Source organism: Pelodiscus sinensis, chromosome 8 (genome assembly GCF_052426305.1).
Source record: "Pelodiscus sinensis isolate ZL-2025 chromosome 8, ASM5242630v1, whole genome shotgun sequence".
Lineage (NCBI taxonomy): Eukaryota > Metazoa > Chordata > Testudines > Trionychidae > Pelodiscus > Pelodiscus sinensis.
Window position 1 is genome coordinate 8,469,427 of NC_143059.1, and position 19,269 is coordinate 8,488,695.

The 19,269-nt window shown below is 40.9% G+C and overlaps 1 protein-coding gene and 1 long non-coding RNA gene across 5 annotated transcripts in view; one reads left to right on the forward strand and one right to left on the reverse strand.

Annotated features, from left to right (window-relative positions):
- LRMDA (leucine rich melanocyte differentiation associated) overlaps positions 1–19,269 on the forward strand; it is an 865,870-nt gene that overhangs the window by 802,722 nt on the left and 43,879 nt on the right. The gene's annotated exons all lie outside the window — the stretch shown is intronic.
- The window catches only part of LOC142830362 (uncharacterized), a 37,024-nt gene continuing 34,950 nt past the window's right edge, over positions 17,196–19,269 (reverse strand). Inside the window, exon 5 of the long non-coding RNA XR_012905541.2 lies at positions 17,196–17,321. This is a non-coding gene — a long non-coding RNA (uncharacterized LOC142830362). The remainder of the gene's footprint in view (positions 17,322–19,269) is intronic.

The window sequence follows — 19,269 nt, forward strand, 5'->3', positions numbered from 1 at the left end:
TAGTCAGATTTGTAGCATCTGTGTAGAAGCACTTTAAAAATTTGCCACTGCTTAGTTGTCTGCCCTTCCCTGATGCATTAGATTCCTTTGTATGCGGTTGTTTGTCTGTTCTGGCCCATGGTTTGTCCTCTCTCCTCCTCTCTTTCTGACTACTGCTTTGAGAATCTCTATCAATGGATTCTCCTCTAAGAGAAGTCTCCATCTGATTTATGTGCATCTCAGCATCAATCGGCTTTCCCCCATCTCTTAGTTTAAAAACTGCTCTACGGCCTTTTTAATGTTTAATGCCAGCAGTCTAGTTCCACCCTGGTTTAGGTGGAGCCCATCGTTTCTATATAGGCTCCCCCTCTCCCAAAAGTGTCCCCAGTTCCTAATAAATCCAAACCCCTCTTCTCTATACCATCATCTCATCTACGTATTGAGACTCTGAAGCTCTGCCTGCCTAGCTGGCCCTGCGCATGGAACTGGAAGCATTTCCGAGAATGCCACGATAGAGGTCCTGGATTTCAGTCTTTTTCCTAGCAACCTAAATTTGGCCTCCAGGACATCTCTCCTACCCTTCCCTACGTCATTTGTACCTACATGTACCACTACCGCCGGCTCCTCCTCAACACTACACATAAGTCTATCTAGATGCCTCGAGAGATCCACAACCATCGCACCAGGCAGGCAAGTGACCATACAGTTCTCCTGGTCATCACAAACCCAACTATCTATGTTTCTAACGATCAAATCACCCACTACTAACACCTGCCTCTTCTTAGCTGGCATTCCCTCTCCCTCAGAGATATCCTCAGTGTGAGAGGATACCGCAACATCCTCTGGGAGGAGGGTCCCAACTACGGGATGGTTTCCCTCTGTTCCCATTAAATGCTCTGTTCCCTTGAGACTTTCATCCTCTTTAAGAGCCATGGGGCTCTCAGACTGGAGATGGGACAGTACTACAGTGTCCCGGAAAGTCTCATCAACATAGCTCTCTACCTCCCTTAGCTCCTCCAGTTCAGCCACCCTCGCCTCCAAAGCCCGAACTCGGTCTCTGAGGGCCAGGAGCTCCTTGCAACGGGTGCACACATACGCCACCTGCCCACAGGGCAGATAATCATACATGTTACACTCGACACAATAAACAGGATCGCCCCCACTCTGCTGCTGGGCTTCTGTCTCCATTTTTCTAATGAATAAGTTTAAGTATAAACTGGGATTCTTTTTAAACCTCTGGAATATAGATTATTATAAGAGTTAGGTGTAAAGAAGGTCAGGAGTCACTAGCACCCTCTAACCTCCCCCTCTAAACTTCCTGTTTGCAAGCTCCCTGGTCGCTGACTCACAGGGTTATCAAGTCTTGGTAGCCCCTCCCCCTGACTGAGGCTCAGTCAATTAACAGAGGCTTCTAGATTTCAAACCTTTCAGAAGCTCCTTCAAACAAACAAACAAACAAACAGACAATCACAAGCTCAGCACACAGCAAATAACCCCCCCCCCCCCCACACACACACACTAACATGCACTACAGACAGCCACTTTCCACAAAGGTCCTGTATTTACTCCTCTTTTACCTGGAGAACTCCCTCTCCAAACTCCCTGTTAGCTGCTCCTGTTCGCATAGTAAAATAATTAACATTAGAGAAAAAAGTGCTGATTAAAAAAGTCTGTCAATAAGTATGTAAAACAATGAAAGTAGTGTAAGTAAACTAGTGAAAAAATACAAGGTATATCTAAAGGAGAATTTAAAAGAAAATGCATATTATATTGTATTATCAGAAATAGTCTGATCATGTAAGCAAATTTTATTGTAATGAATGCACACGGAGTAGTCAGATTGGAGGTTTGGACCGCCTTAATTTTGAGTTCACGACTTATGAGCACTTATATGTTTCAATCTTAAGGTTTTTCTGTTTAATATGTATACATATATGTCTAAAATGTGCATATCATTCATGCGGACAAAATCTCTGCATAATATAAAAAACAGAATTTCAAAACCTCAGTATTATTGGGATTTGACCTCAGTTTTCTTTGCATGGTAGTGCTACTCAGTACTTTTAGCCAGGAGATGAGAAAAATACAGCGCTTGTCTGGAAAGCTGGTGGTATATAGGTCTTTTTGTTACCCAAGTTTTCAAGTGCAACGTTTAAATACATATTTTGCTACATGATCAACATTTAATATGACACTCAGTGATGGGTGGCCCTTGACAGGCTTAGATTTCTAATTTGAATAACGATTCAGAATTTCTAGCAGCGATAACAAGAATTGTATGTTAATATTATCCTCCATAGTCTACTTACTGTTGTTATACCTTCACATATTAAATATAAAAAAATATTGTTTTTCATGTAGTCTTTAAGGTTTCTTTGTATCATTTGCATAACTTTACAAGGATTGCAACTTCGCTTTATACAGAGTTTGGAATATAGACTTTGATACATGCTTTGATTACCTCAAGAATTGACTATTTTAATGCTCTTTTTACTGGCTTTCACCTGAGAGCTTTTCAACTAGGACTGCTGTCTGCAGAATATAGCTGGCTCGGTTATTGAGAAAAACCTAAGAAAACTGAACACAGTACATCACCTTTAATATCACTTCTCTAGATGTCAGCTCATTGTAAGATTGAGTTTAGAGCATTATTACTCGTGTTTATTCCAATAAGGACTTTGCCTCTTCCTATTTGGCTGAGTTGTGATAATCCTTTCCTTTCCAGCTCACATTTTAGCTCGTGTTGTGCTAGATGTGCACAAGGGGGCTGAATCTCTTGGCATTTAGGGCACTATTTTGAAGCACCTAATGCAAACACTTAACTTTAAGTGCAAGCATGCCCATTAACTGTAGTGGGACACTTCGTGTACGTAAAGATAAGCACATGCATTAGTATTGGCTGGATCAGGGCCTTAGGATATAATTGAGTATAATTACACATGAGCAGCTCCCATTAAATGGGAATTACAATGAAGTAACTGGGCACAGAATTGTTTTTTACCTATCCCTGTGATATTCATATCTTATCTCCAGTATGATATTTCTCTCTCTCAACCTGTTGTTTACTGAAATTTTTTTAGCAAGGTATTATTCTTATGGCTGACCTGTGGGTTTATATTCATCACTGTAGGCAACAGCACTTCCTATTCCCCCATCCCATTACTTATCCACCCTCCAGAAATCTTTTCCACTAAGGTCAGTGGTGTCCCAATAAGGAGCCACAATAACCAGTGGGTCTGGGGGAGCCATTTTATTTTGTGTAAATGACTTTTATCATTGGGCAGTGCTTCATTCCAAGTGTCACTACGGGGCTATGGTCCTCACCCTCTCCCCTTGGTCTCTTTGTGTCTTCTCTTTGTAAGCCTTGTGAGGCGAGCATCGTCTCTTTTTCTCTGATTGTGCGGGCCTCAGCGCAATGGTGACCCAATCCCAGTTAGGTCCTTTGGGTGCTGCCATACTAGTATTTCCATCTATTACTAACTTCTCTTGGGGGACCCTGAATGTGCACTGCATGGTGTGCTTTATGGCTACTTTGAAAACAAAGGAAATGCTTCTGTATGCCCAATGTCCTTAGCAAAGCTCAGACTGATGGGGCAATGGAGGAAGCACTGTTCTAGTTCTTAAAATAAATGAATTGGTTTAATATATAATGTATACTAGAACAAGAAGATGGCTACCTTAATTAAATATTTATCCTTAGACCCTCGCTTCTTTGGGCTCCACCTGGGTTAGTCATACTCTTACAGCAGCACTTGCTTTTTGTTCCCTTTTGTGTATTTAGGAGTTATGGAAGACTGGATGAAAGAACGTTCCCCATCCTTGTCAGGTTATCTTCATCTACTGGGGTCAACTTAAAAAGCTTTGGTTGTCTCTAAGGACAATTACTTCTGTTCTCTTTATATCAAGGCCTTCTCCATCCCTGACTTAAATTAGTACGAAGCGCTTACTCAGAACAAAACTGGAATGATGTGATATTATTAAATGGGGTTTGCAAAGGCTACAGTAACAATGAGGAATGACTTTGGTTACTCTTTCTGGACTGTGTTCAAGTTTGCAGCCCAGAGACAATCCACATGTGCTACAAACACCAATAGTATTTTTAATGCTTTAATTGCTATTTGTAATGCTACCAAACTAACCTTTTCTTGATCAGTTTTAATCAAGGTTTTTGCAAAACTCAGAATTTACATGTCAGTTGCAATTCTGAAAGGTTTTTCTAATGTGCACATTAATGTCTACTGATGTTTTCAGGTCTATTATCAGTTTTCATTTAGAAAAAAATGAATGTGAATATGCAAATGTTGGCCCCCAAAAGATATTTTTCACTGATGCATTAGATGATCAGAATAAATAATTTTCAGTGTTTTTTGTTGTTGGTTGAATCAAAGTATCATGCCAAAGATGTATATAAATACCCAAAATATAACACTTGATATACACTGTAAGCTGTATTTTTAATGTATATTCTTAGTATTTCAACTGTGGAACATCTGTTTTATTTTGGGGGAACTATGATAAGCATCTGTTTGCATGGGAGTTATGAATGAAACCAGACCACATTTGTTTGCAATGTTACGGATTATCTGGTCTTACATTGTTTATGAATAAATCATACAGGATGGATAGCACTGGTAACCACAACAGCATGTTTTATACTGGATTTAAAGCATCAATTTATGTACATGTGATTTTTCCTGTAGACACTCAAAAATTTATGTTTTAAATAAAGAAGGATTCTGTTGTAGTCGTAGGCCAGCATTTAGACTCGTGGATACCAGAAATTCTTTCAAACTAAACTTGAGAACACACTGAAATTAGTCCATTCGTATTTAATAGAACCTATAGGAAGAGTTAAAAATTTTCCCCACATTTATACAAAAGAGTATGATATATTTTATTACTTGAAAAATAGTATGTGATCGTGTAAATAATAATTTTATCAAAGAATACATGAAGGCGGAATTAAGGTTGTGAATGTAGCCTGAAAGACTAATCCAGCTGGCGCTAATTTTTAAATGCAGTACTTGCGGTATGTCGATAGGGCGGTATGTCGATAGGGCTACACATTAAAGAATATTCTGTTCAGGGTATTATGATGGTTGAACTAGAGTTCCTGTCATTAAATTAAGATGATGCAATGGGCATTGAGGAAACTTGGTGAAATGAGGACAATCAATGTAACATAGTAAAATTGGGGTTCAAAATATACAGAAATGACAGAATAGGTGATGCTGGTTGCAGAGCAGTACTGCGTATAAGGGAAAGCATACATTCAAAGTAAAATCTTATAGATTTTTCTTATAGAATCTCTTTAGATAGAAATTCCTTGGTTGAACATTAAGCGTATCACAATAGGAATATACTGCAGAGCACCTGACTAGAATAGTGGTGAAATCTGAGGGAGATGAGAGAGAGCACACAAGATAGATAAATGGAATAGAAATGGGGGGGATTTTAACTATCCTTATATTGGCTGGTATATATCACCTTAGGACACATCATTTCTAGTCACCATTAATGAATTCGTTTTGGAACAATATGTCCTGGGACACAAAGGGGAAGGCTGTTCTTGATTTAGTTTGAAGTGTCTGCTCCAAGATGTGAATATAGCTAGACTGCTCAGTGATAACATCCATCACTGGATTAAATTTTATATCCTTATAAGGGGAAATACCAAAAAAACCCATCACCATAGCTTGTAACTTCAGAAAAGCATCTCACACAAAAATGAGGAAACTAGTTAAACAGTAATTAAAAGGAGCAATCACAAAGGTGAAATGCCTGCAAACTGCCTGGTGACTATTTAAAAATACTGTAAGTGAGTCTCAAAATAAGTTAACCCCCCAAATGTAAAATATAACCGTCAGAGGACCGAAAACAGTGATGTCTACACAGCACAGCAGAAGAGGCTATTAGAGGCAAAATGGCATCCTTTAAAATTGGGTAAGCGTAAGCTAGTGAGGAAAATAGGAGGAAGTATAAACGTCTAATAAGTCGAGTGTAAAGGTATTAGAAAGCAAGCCAAGAAAGAGATTTTGAAGACCATCAAGCTAAGGGCAAAAACACTAACAGCAATTTTTTGAAATGATCAGAAGCAGAAAACCTACCAAATGTTCAGAGGGCATCAACTGAATGATCAAGATGCTGAAGGAGCTTTCTCTAAAGACAAGGCCCTTGCAGAAAAGTCAAATGAATGTTTCGCATCTGTCTGCCCTGCAGAGGATGTGGGGAGATCCCCACATGTGAGTCATTCTTTTTAGGTGACACATCTGAGGAACTGTCCCAGTCTGAAGTGTCCATAAAGAAAAGTTGAGATTCTTATATTATCACTGGAGAATAGGAGTTGAGACTTGAGTTTAAACATGAGATTCCATAAGAATTGGCAACTCTGGGAATATTTCCTTCCATGAGCAATGTGCACAATTGATTGGATACGTTGCCAAGCCTTTGTCATGACAGAGGGGTTGGGGGTTATTGCTTGCTGTGAACTCTGGACACAATGACCCGGTCACCAGCAAATCCCTCATTTCTAGCAAGTTCAAAGACTGCATTTCCACATATGTTCCATTGTGATCATTTCAAAAAATGTGGTCCCATAAAAAATGTGTGTGCTGATGACTTTTCCAATCTGATTATTTAAGCCAAAAAAGCCTATGTCCTGTAACAGAAGCCTCCTAACATACTCTCTGTGGGGAGTGATATTTCATGGATACCAAAGCATGCCGTCAGCAGACCTAATCTTCAGAAGTATGGTGCTTTGAAGTAACAAAGATGATGCCATAGGTTCTTACACTGCAGCTGCTACTGTGATTATAGAGCAGTGGTAACACGATGAAAAATAAAGATCTATTCCCATACAGGCATGTTCTGGGAACTTTATTAGGATAAGCCAATGACAAAACTCCCATAGTAGTGGTGGTGATAAACCTTATTTAAGGTTTGATGATGTCTGTGACTTAGCCATCTATCTACTTTAAAAATTATTTTCATTTATTTGTTCAGTTATCATGATGATAAGACTAGGCTCAGTGTAAAGACTCGATTGTAAATGGACATTTTTGATGACATTCATGTTACAGGTTGTTTGTGGCCTGAAACCCAGGTAAAAATTTGAGATCGATAAATAAAAACATGCAAATCAAATATCCTTTGAGACAAATCACTTGATCATTGTCTTCTGTCCACCCCTTCTGGGGCACCTGGCTCTGGCCACTGTTGACAGACAGGCTATTGGGCTAGATGGACCTTTTTTGGTTCTTCTGTTCTTTGCAATGGCACTTTGTTGTTGTTTCAAGGGATTATTACCCAGGAATTTTATGTTTCTTTCTATCCTCTTGGACTTGCAGGATTAGAGCTAGATTGTAGCGAGTTATGTCCCAGGTAATCACCGTCATCAGTGTCTCATTTATTTTCCTGTTCCCCCACTGGCTCCCAGAAGAAAACCGCTTATTTCAGCCCTTTATTGGGTGCAAGCTACTTTCCCCCATATGAGTAAGCTGGTGTGAGAGAGGAGGAGGCAGAGTCATTGCTCTGCCTACTTCCTATCTCCCTGCCCAAAGTAGCAAAGTTTTCTGTTTCTACCACTGATTTAAATAAATATGAATGACCATTCTCCCACTCAGCACCAGCCACCAAACAGGGATTTGGCATATTTGTTTCAGTTATACGTACCCAAGAATTAGCTGAAGTTAGGTCTTTCAATTTTTAAGTAGCACAAGAGCATCAACTCTTCTCTTATAGCAATGGAACAATAACTCCTCCAGGTGCCTACCCTTCCTGTGGAGTGACAGGGAGCTGGATATTATTAGTATACCACATAATATAGATTCTGATGCGGTTTCCTTCCATTTGAAGAGTGTCTTGGCAAATTGTGCTGGCAGTTCAGGGAGAAGCACATTGTCCCTGGTAGGGAGGGGGAGCCAAGGCAAACTCAGAGTCTGCCCGGCAACCAATAGGGAGTGAGAGCCCCTCCCGGGTGTCAGCCGACGGTCAGGGCTACCTATATCTGTCCCTTAAGACCGGCTGAAGTTCTTTTAAATTGTGCTTGGTTCTGTTACAGCAACTGAAGGAGTCAGGTTAAAACTTAAACAGTTACAGGTTTATTTGAGGAAGCTTATAAATCATATGGTTGCAATGGCTATTGTTCTATTTCTTAACTACTAGCAAAATATAGATCTTAAAAATGGTTACAAAGAAGATAAAGATAGAAAAATAGAAATAATGGTACCAAGTAACAGCTTACTCTATGTGTACACTTAAGACAGAGGACCACATCCAGGTACAATTTTTACCCCCTTCTGTGCCTCTCGACTCCAGCATGTCAGGCCAGGGCCGGTCCCTCAATTCCTAGGAAAGACGAAAATACAAGGTGGGCGTCCCCATAGAACCTCGGGAGGTCAAACACCTAACCCGACCAGCAGGCAGAGGGTAGACTGACACTCAAAGTGAGTGTGTGCTGGGCCCATCTTATATACCCATGGGGTCACGTATTTCTCTTTCTTGTCTGTCATGCCAAATGGGGCTGGTCTGTCTTTTGTGAGACCAGTTCTTACAAGGGAGTTGTGAACTTAATTTACACTTGTAAGAGAGAATTGAGATCATTAAATTTGAAGTACTGGACATTCTTTTCTCAGTGGGAAATTCCTCTTCCAGGGACTGTGTGTGTTCGAATCAACATAGGTGCCAGCCTGACACTTCTTGCAGCCTCGAGCTTAGCTTATTTCCTTAATCGTTACTCAGAGTCAGAAACTCGCATATCCTGGTCAAAGCAGATCAAAGCTTAATGGCTATGCTGATCTTCTTATTGTTCCTTCTCTGCTCTGTATACAGATATCTCAGAGGGCAAGCAAGATTGTTTGAGATGGGGGGGGGGGCTGCCTGGCTACACCGGGGAGTTCAGGAGAGGGGAGAAGCCATTTTTTTGGGAGTAAGTTTGGAGCCAGACACGGCAAAAGCAGGGCTGGCTGTGTGGGGAGCTGGTAAGCCCCAGGCCTGCTGGGCTCTAGGGACTCGAGAGCAAGATCCCTCCACTGGGCTTTTCCTTTCTCCACTCCTGATGCCCAGTTTGTAAACTTTGCTGGGAAACTTCCCCAGCCAGGCTGAGTTAGCCCTCCAGCTCCCTAGGTGAGACCAGTCACCACATGATCAGCTCCGGGCTAGGAGACTACAGTTTGGATTTTAGTACAGTTGTGTAATCTGCACCTTGAGCCTTGTACCCCTTTGTGGTGAGGGGAAATCCTGGGATGGAAGCAGCCAGATTCCTGCCTGAAGAGGATCCTCGCTAGCAGAGATCTTGCTAGCCCTCTGCAGTGACTAAGAAGTCCAGAATCATCTCTGAACTGGAGGCTCATTCATGGAGTTTGTGAGTGTACCATCGTTTAGTTAGTCAGGGAATTTGTTTTGGGGACTCCCTACTCCCTGAATGGTGTCCTCAAGCCAGGGAGTAAGGGTTTAGGGATTTTATAACCTGCTGCATATTAAACCTGTGGAGGGATTTACCACCTTATCCCACTTGTGAGTCCTTTGGGCTGTGCTGAACCCCGTCAGCCACACTGCTAAACCACTGCAGAGAAGAATTTCGTGGTCATAGGTCATCAAGGGCCCCAACAAAGTACGTGTACCAGCGGGACACTAATCTTATATTTGCTACATCGAGTCACGTGACTGGAGCAAGTCACAGGTATTAACAGCGTGGGCACCGGTGAACCTAAAAATAGTGTTTTACCTAGTTATGTTATATTTCTCCTGTTTAATATCATTATTGTGCTGAATACATTGTATGTGTTTGTATTATTTCTTGGAAGTCTCCAGCTACCTGGCAAGTAAGTGGGGATTACCCGTGGTTAGAATTTTCCTCCCAAGCTGCCCTAGTGACCCTGCCAGGAAGGAGTGAGCGGGGTGGAGGCACCACCAAATAAATTCATAGGGAAAAATAAAGAGGATACACCCTGCTAAGTGGGTGGCGGGATCCAGAAGAACCCAGACCTGTCCATCAAAACCTGTAAGCAGATTGGCATTAAAGAAGGTAACCGGGTGGAGAGGGGGCTCTAGACCAGTTATCTAAGAAGGAAGGGTCAGAGGACTCCGGTTCCTCCCCGAGTACCTGCAAGTCTTAATAATCAAACTTGTGTTTGTTTTACATTTCATTCCTCTCTGAAAGAAACATTCTACTCTCTCTAATTAGATTGACGACAGCATCAGACCGATATGAGGTTGCTGATGACTTCATAGTCATGACTTGATTTGATTTTATGACAGTGTTCCTCAGCTCCTTCACTCTAGATTTCATGATTGTTGTTGTAAATTGTCTATTCTTCCATGAATAAGATCCTGGTGTCTTAGAAATGTAGGGTTGTGGGGTTGTTTTTTTTTGTTGGTAGTATTTTACCTCAGATCCAATAACTAAGGGTATATCTATACAGCCGGGCTTAACTTGAAAAAAGCTATGCAAATTGTGCTAAGTCAATTGCATGGCTTATTTCAAAATAGTTTATTTTGAAATTGGGAGCGTCTAAACAGCACTTATTTTGAAATAAAGCACTCTTCCTCTCAGTTCCCTTACTCCTCATACTGTGGGGGCTACAGAAGTTGGAGTACAAGTGGCCCCCAACTTGAGACTTGATCGGTTCCTAGGGAAGTGTCGTAAGTTGGGGGCATCGAAACTCGAACCCTCATTGACGATAGGTGCCGTGCGCCATCATAAATGCGGGCCGAGAATGTAAGTCAAGGGTTTTCAACCCATTCCGCATTTACAAAAATGGTCGTGTGTGCGGGGGATCGCAAGTCAGGCTTGCATAATGCGGGAGTTTCCAGTAAACAGTCCTCCATCTTGACAGTATTTCAACATTATTTCAAAATCACTGACTGCTGTGTAGACAAGGACTAAGTTATTTCGAAATAACGTTGCTGTGTAGATGTACCCTAAGGGTGTGTCTAGACTACAGGGTTTTTTCCAAAAAAGTGGCCTTTTTTTTTTTTTTTGAAAAAACTTTCCCTGCATCTAGACTGCTGCCATGTTCTTTCGAAAGTAAATTGAAAGAAAGCAGCAATTTTTCCAACTGTGGAAAACCTCATTTTACGAGGAAGAATGCCTTTTTTTTGAAAGTGCTCTTTTGAAAAAAGGCGCTATGTAATGCAAACTGTGCTTTTTCAAAAGAGAGCATCAAGACTACCTGGGTGCTCTCTTCTGAAAAAGCGGCTCACTTTTTCGAAAGTACTGGCTGTAGTCTAGACACTCTCTTTCAAAAGAGGCTTGTAGTCTAGACATACCCAAAGTTACTTTTAGTGTTCCAGGAACTAGGAAGGCTGCCATATGCATTTGCCTGCTCTATAAAAAATTATGCTTTTTCTTGCAAGTTGGAGGCACTTTCAGCACCAGAAAGATCAAGCTGGGGGAAATGGGTTTACCACACTCAGGCTATGTCTACATTGCAGGGTTTTATCAGAAAAAGATCCATTAAATGTGAACCTCAATTTGCATACCTTTTTTTATTGTTCTTTTGGAAGGGGCTTTTCTGACATTAGGCCCATGTATGTTTCCTTTTTGGGAGCTGGGTGGGATGGAAGATGTTGATGAGAGGGTGGGAAGCTTACTTGTTTTTCCACCTTCCAAACCAGGTTACTTGTATATCATGTTCCCAACCCAAATTTCCTCTGGTCTTATCAGGGAAAGCAGTGGATCTGTAAGCCAGACACTAGATTGGTAGTTACAAATGAAGTGAACAAGCTCAGCTCAATCTCTTTTCCACAGAGGCTTCCTAATAGCAGATCATGGAAGTAACGTGAGATTAGTGTACACTTTTAGGTTTCTCTTACAAAAGCCTTTTGTATAAGCCCAGAAGAGACCATTTCATCTCTACTTTTCTTTAAGTATTGTGCAGTTTCCAAAAAAGATGGTTGGTCAGATAATATACTTAGATCATATTTAGTATGCATTTGAAATCCAGTGCTAGGAAGGGGTTGCAAAAAAGATAGTATGGATTTTATTGAGTTCCAGGTTAAAGTTCTGACTGCTAGAATAAATCTTTGGAGTATGAGCCAAAGGATCGGACATTTAATATTGTTTGCGTTTCCAATATAAATCAGTCTTGAGACTCCTCTCTGTGTTTAGTTACATGTAAACATTTAGATGAGCATAAAAGAACTTATTGATAGTCCCCACACAGAACGGTTTATTGATACTTTTGTCAGATTTCATAATATTCATCCTGCTGATAGCTCCATTGTTTTGGTTTGGAGCCAAAAATACAGCTTAGGAAACTGAAGGAAAAAATGAGAGATTTCTAGTCTTGCACAATCTTGGGTGCTTGTAAAACCACATTTTTAGAAGCAATAGGTATATCTAATAACTTTGCCTCCTGCAGAATGCTCTTGCATGAGAGTGGTGTTCCACAGTCTCTGCTAGGTGCATCCCTGCAAGGAAGCGCTAAGAAGTGTCACCTGTCGATTGTAACAACTAGTGCAGCAGTACTTCACACAGATATGATTAAACCATGCAGTCCTCAAAGCAGTTTAGCATCACTCCTTTCAACTCCTCTGAAAGATCTCAGCCTTGGTGTGTTGTGCAAGGCCCGGTCCTGCAAGCTGCTCCGCGTGGGCCCATTAGAATCCTAGACCGATGTGAATCCATGCTGAAGAAATTGCAGCTGTGTGTAGGTGCAGGCATCAGCTAGTATCTAAGAGTTTGCATTTTATCCTGACAAACATGCCCTCCCAAATACATGCCTGGACCTTGCGATACATATGGAAGTCGCAATCATCCAGTCCTGTTAGTTTCACTTGAAAACTCACTTTGAGAAGGTTTTCGCCTAGAGAAATGTAAAATTGTTAGTTGCACCTGCAGCAAAAAAAAGAAGAAATTACAGGTGGCTGACAAGCTTTATCGTCCCTGTGTTGAGCAGGTAGCAATCACTATGGCGTTCTGAGAGGATAATTTTAGCAAGTAAATATACTTGGATTCAGTGAAGAAATGAACAACGTTCTCTCAACTCTGTTTGGCTCTCAATGCAGCATTTGAACGGGAGTTTGGATCTCACAAAATTTCACTGGCATAGCAATAAATCTCTGACCTTGCAAATGCTTATACATCTCTTTAGTTTTAGGCTCGTGAGCAGGTATCCTATACAACTCTCCAGGACTGCGTGTATGCATAGAGTTAAGCATTTAGCGTATGTGCTTTCAAGACCAGAGCCTAATTTCATAAAGGAGCGGAATTCCCCTCTTCTGGTAAATCACATTAAAAAGGGAGATCCCTGTTCTTGCTGACATTTCCTGTAATTAGGTGCTCTGACCTGTGTATTTGCATATATGTATTTTCCAAAAATATCCTATTACTGTCCCATTCAGGGTGTATCGGCCACACTAGAATCACACTGTATAAGCAGTAGTAGCAGTAGCATGAAATGTTAATAAACGCAGTATTTTGCCCTCAGTACTATATTGTTCTGCCCCAATATACAAAACCTCTAATTAGTGCATCCAGAGAAGCGTTAAATGGATTTCATGCTGTTTAATAAATGCAGTACATGTGTTCATGCTATTGCAAAACGATGGAGACGATGTTCCCAGTGTGTCTTTCCACTGTTTTTGTTGCAATTAAGGTGCAGTTTGCCTTGTGTGTGTCTTCCTTGAGAAGGCTCAGTAACTTTTTGCTCATCAAATCTTCCTATTCATTGTTATGCTCTATTTGTTTTGGTGCTATTGCATAATGGTATTGAAATAGTCGCTTAATGCTTGCCTTTACTAGTTACTTCACAATTGGTGGGTGGGGGCGATATTTGCGCTAGGCTATGCCATGGTATGAATGCTCAATGACTCTGGGCTTCCACAAACCTTCCTCCTTAGCTTCCGTCTCATAGCTAATGGCTAAGAAGAAAATGTTTAACTGTGACATCCACACCCCTGAACTTTTCATTCTTTTGCGCTCTTATTAAATTGCAAGGCTTTTTTTTTCTCATGGCTGCCATTAGAGTCAGATTTCCACAGCCATAATGGTGTTTTGTTCCTGATAGCCTCCCTCTCATGTGCTTGACTTGGATGAAAGTATATGCAATGCAGACCTTGTAGATTTCATACCCTTGAGACCAAGGGGAAGAATACTCAGGGAAAGATAAGGAGGCTCTCATTTTGCCAGCTCTTGTCTTGACCAATAGGAACCCTCAAGACTTCCTGGTGAATTAAGGAGAGTTCTGCAGTGTCGAGTTGATTGGTGGTCAGTGTGGGACTGAAGATGGTTTCCGTACACCGACAAGGGCTTCTCTTTAGCTTTCACTAAATGCATTCCATATGTTTAAATGATCTGATTAAGTTTTTAGGGAAACAACACGTTATAGGCAACCATATAATTTTACATAATATTTTACACTTCTGTAACATCTTCAGCGATAACTAAGGGTTTTACAAGTATTAGTGCATTCATCTTCACGGTACGCCTAGGGCTTACTTAAGTATCACTATCATCTCTCTTTAGGAGTGGTGTAAATTGAAGCACAGAGGAGGTGTGAAGTAGTCAGTCACAGATCCTGATTTCCACTGCCCTTCTCTGACCATTGCACAGGACTTCTCAATCATTGGCACCCCAGCAGCTAATGGGGAAGTGGAGGGTGGAGAGGAGAGTCATACAGTCACTACTGCTTATAGTGATCTTTTTGGAATAGGCACTCATCTGCTTTACAATCTCTCTAAAGGTCACTAACAAAGAATGTACCTAAAAGAAGCATAAGAACAACTTGAGATTGTGGGCACAGTACTGTCATTGTACTTTCAGGTACAATGTGTGTAGTGTGGAAACCTTCTTGGGTAGCATTCACCAGCATCTTGTAGAGTAGTTCGCCTTCTTATGACAGTATACATCTGTGTTTTGTAGTCTATGTCTTTAATTATAGTGTGCAAAATTCCCAGCCTCAAAACTCACTGACTCCTTATGTGTGCATTACTTCAGAAATGCTGAAACGAAGAAACGCTCCTACCGGAACCAAAAGCTTAACATTTAAAAAAAAGCCCAGGAAATGTGAGAAAACACTTAATCAAGTCTGGAGCCAAATTGTGTCCTTACATTTATTATTATATCCTAGCCCACCAAACCGCACAAATGGGAATGTGAATCTGACGGTTACTGAGTTACTTAGTGAGTTTTCCAAATGTTATATAATTAAAGAAACACCTGTGCTCCATCCAAATAATTTCATGCTGATCTTCTGTGAAAATGTTGTGCTCAATAACCTTAAAAATGTCTCATTTCTTAAGCCCGTTGGAGGTTGCACACAGAGCGGCAGTATATAACGCATGAGAGATCTTACTTCAAGACCTCTTAAAGGTCCCTTAAGATTGATTTACTAGTGTTCCACTCTGTCTCTTAGTCTCTGCACTTATGCTTAGCCCATTTCAAATGGGGCAAAATAGGTTTTAGGGCTGCTTTTGATTTCTGAAGACTTGTGGACTTAGCCTTTAATTTCTTCAGCCAACAGAGGTTTTGAAAGGGGCCAGAGGTCATATATTCATTCCCAGGAAGAGGCAAAATGTTCTGATTGGTCAAGATTGGCCACCAAATTAAAAGGTGTAAACCTCTTACTTTAAAGAGAGTACTGTTTATACTACATCTGGAAGTTGTAGTCTCTTATCAGGAATTTGGTGTCAATCTTCAGTGTTCCCCGGAGGGCATGAAAAACCTCCTTACCGGAGGTTAGGGAGAAAGGAAAAAATGACATTAATATAATTTTGTTAAGACTACAAAGAAGCTGTGAAAGTTTGAAGGGGGGAAAACCCCACATGATAGAAATAAGATCCAAGTGGGGATTGGAACATGCTCAAAAAGCAGGAAAGAGGGATTGAGATAAATCAAAAAAGTAAAGCTGTTTGTTTGAATGGGACTTTTCCTGTTTCTAAATTATATGAAGTTCTTAAATTGCAGTTCTGAACTCGCAAGCTTCTCCCATTGGAACCAAATGCCCTGCCGTCAAGTCCCAGGTAACACCACATGAGAGGGTAGAAGTATAACAGCAAGGGGTATGATGGCAGTTCTTTATTTATCATGCATTCATCCCACTGTGCACAGAGTGGTGCATTTGTTATAGATTTTTAATTTTACCAGCAGCTTTCTAAGTATTTAAGCAGGTGAGTAGTTGTATGTAAGGTGACATATGAAAGGATAAATTAGAAAAGAACAGCGAGGTTTCATAGCAACTAAGGAGGTCTCTCCATGGTTGATGAAAGTGCTAGCTATGGAGGGTGGGGGATGGGATGAAGTTATGGCCCCCATATCACAATACACACAGTTTCTCTGTGTCATCTGGAATGAATCATAGTTTCAATGTAGTCCTTTCTGTTACCAAAAAAAAAAAAAAAATAGCCACAGAATCAGCATTGTTGTTACTAGATAGTTAGTAAACGTGCAGACATGCTAAGACTACATCTCCACTTGCAGAAAGATTGATGCTGTAGTGGTCAATCTTCTGTCATTTGATTTAGCGGGTCTAGTAAAGACCCACTAAATCAAACGCTGAAAGTGCCCCTGTTGCAAAGAGTAGGATTTCTGATGTCAAGTAGGAAGGGAAGTCAGTGAGAACATTTCTTCCATCGACCTCCCACTGTGAGGACAGGACCAAAGCTTGACTTAAGGTACATCTACATTATGTAGCTGGAATTGCATATCTTAAGCTGAACTTCCCCAGTAGTGTGAGCCTGGCCTGAGGGACTGAAATAACGGGAATATGAGCAGATCATTTAATTTCTCAGTCACTAATTTAGTCCCAACTTAGTCTTGGTACTGACTGAATATCACCATCATCAAATGTTGTTGAACTGTCACATATGATATGAGTAGGGGTATTGGTCCAGTTCCCAGTAGATAGGTATTGACATCAAGATATCCTCACCACAAAAAATCCCCCTACTAGAAAAGTTTGATCATGAGCATAGCAGTAAGCCAAGGATTGAATAGCTCAGAAAACGATTCTATAGTCCTTCCTGCTAAAGGGAATACCTTCCAGTTCAAAATGGAAGTCTGTTGGAAAACAGCCCTCATGTATGTAGGTTTGGTTTGTAAAATATGAATCCAGCAAAAATTTCTGGGCATATTTACATTATCCCAAATCTGCCAGGAATAAAAAATGACAAAACTCAGTTTAAAAAAGCTCTCCCAAGCCCTGACAGTAAGTTCACCCTACTCCTCCTACTTGCTTAGGAAAGGTCTTGCAACATGTAACACCCTGAAAGGTAAAAAAACATGGACTTTGCTGGATCAAAATGTGGAAGTGAGTTCCCCGAGAGTCGCCTGCTTCTTAGATTTCAGCTCGAGGGATGTTTTGCTTGATTTTTGCAGCCGATCTCAGTTGTTGGAAAAGAGCCTATGAAGAGAGAGACCGAGAGAAAATCCTCAGTCCTATATTGAAATTTGCACATTTCCATGGGTGTCACTGAGGGCTGTGCACAGGTGTAGCAGTCTGCTCTCATAGACTACTGAACAGGATCAGGCCCCCTCAAAGCCAGTGCCCAAATCACATGTAGTTTTATAGATTCAATCAGTGCATTTAAGAGAACCCGGAACCAAATGAGCAGCCAATGAAATCTACGAAGTGCACGTGCTGTCTATTCCATGTGATCAAGTGCACAGCTACGTGCCATACTAGCTCAAGTTTCTGAGTGGTCTTCAAGGATAGTCTCATGTAGAGCATGCTGAAGTAGTGCTGTCCTGAAGTAATAACAGCATGAAGTGTACAAGGATAACATCTTCTAGCCTGACATAGATGGAGGGTGGGGAGAAGAATCCATCCGCAAGCAAAGATCCAGAAAGAAATCCAGAATTCACATCTCATTAGCAGTAGGCAAACTATAACCACTCAACAGTGGGGAAAAGTCAGTACATCCACCATTTTCTTTAGATGACTCTCCAATACCATCAACCTTCCTCCACCTATAATGTACTTTGCCTGCAGGGGTAGACAACCGTATTATCCAAGGCTATTGAAGTCTGGTACTTTTTACCAGCTCTACATTTCCCTAAGAGAATTCAGTGTCTTCCCAGGCCATGGGTCGCTGACTGTTCCTGGTTTTTTCATGTCTTTCTTAGCTCTCTCTAATTTAGCTTGATTCATGGGAAAATATCAAGAGCGAGCCCAGGTCTTGCATTACAGACCATCTCAAAGGTCTCAGTGTGAATGTTAGCTTTTAAAATCAGCGTGACACTAATTGTATTTAGTGAGGAAGAACATTTTAACTGTCGACTTACAATTTCCTTCTCCTTAATTTTGAAACGGCTCGGCAATGTTTGCCTGAGTCGCTCTGCCTTATTTAAGTGAAGGAATGTGTGACCGGTCAGCTTTTCTACTTCTGTCATCGCAATCTTTTTTTTGGCAACGCACTTTAATATCATACATGCTGAGGCTGTGAGGTCACAAGAGATATCCATAACTTGGTTGTGTTATAAAAATATCTTATACACTTCATATGGCTTCCTCCTGTGACTTGACCCTCAAAATGGGACATCTTTTAGGCTTGCCCTGCCTAATCAAGAAACAAGGATTTTTAGGCCTAACCTAAGGCTTTAACTTTCCTGATTTCACTTCATTTCCTTTTTAATTCTCTTCCCTCCCAATGGATAGGCAACAAGTTAGGATTGCTTGCCTTATCGTTCACTAGTGCCATATCAACCTCCCTCAGTATCATTATTAATTCGGTTACTGAAGTCAGCCGAGCTCAGGGTTATGCCATTGTGTGTTCATGTGGTAAAACGCAGCCACTGTCCCAAAAGAGCTTATGTCCTAAAAATGCAAGATAGAAGGAAGGGAGAAAAGAAGGGATAATATCCTTATTAAGTGTGAGAGGTGAGGCCATTGAAAACTCCCTTTTTGCTTTTGAAAACCTCTCTCCTAGGGATAAAGTGGTTTACTCAAGGTCTCTCAAAATCTGTGACAGGCATGGCATCAAGCCAAAATCTCCTGTAGTCTAGTACAGCTACAGACCCACATATAGCTTATTTCACACATACATTGAGGAATACGATACACAGTTACAGAGGCAACATCATGCTTCCCTATTGTAGCTGAAAGCATCACTTCATTGATGCATTGCTTCTCTTGCCATGCTGCATGGGAAAAGGCTGAGACTAAAATCTGAAACTCAGATCATCCCCATAGTGGCTCAATTCTCTAATGCTTTATAGCAGTTTAAAGACATACATTTGGATTTACAGCTTGTGTAAATTGGCATAGGTCAAGTGAAGTCAATGAAATTGTGTTTGCTTACACCACTTTACTTACTTGCTCATTTATGTCAAAGATCTGGTGCATAACATCC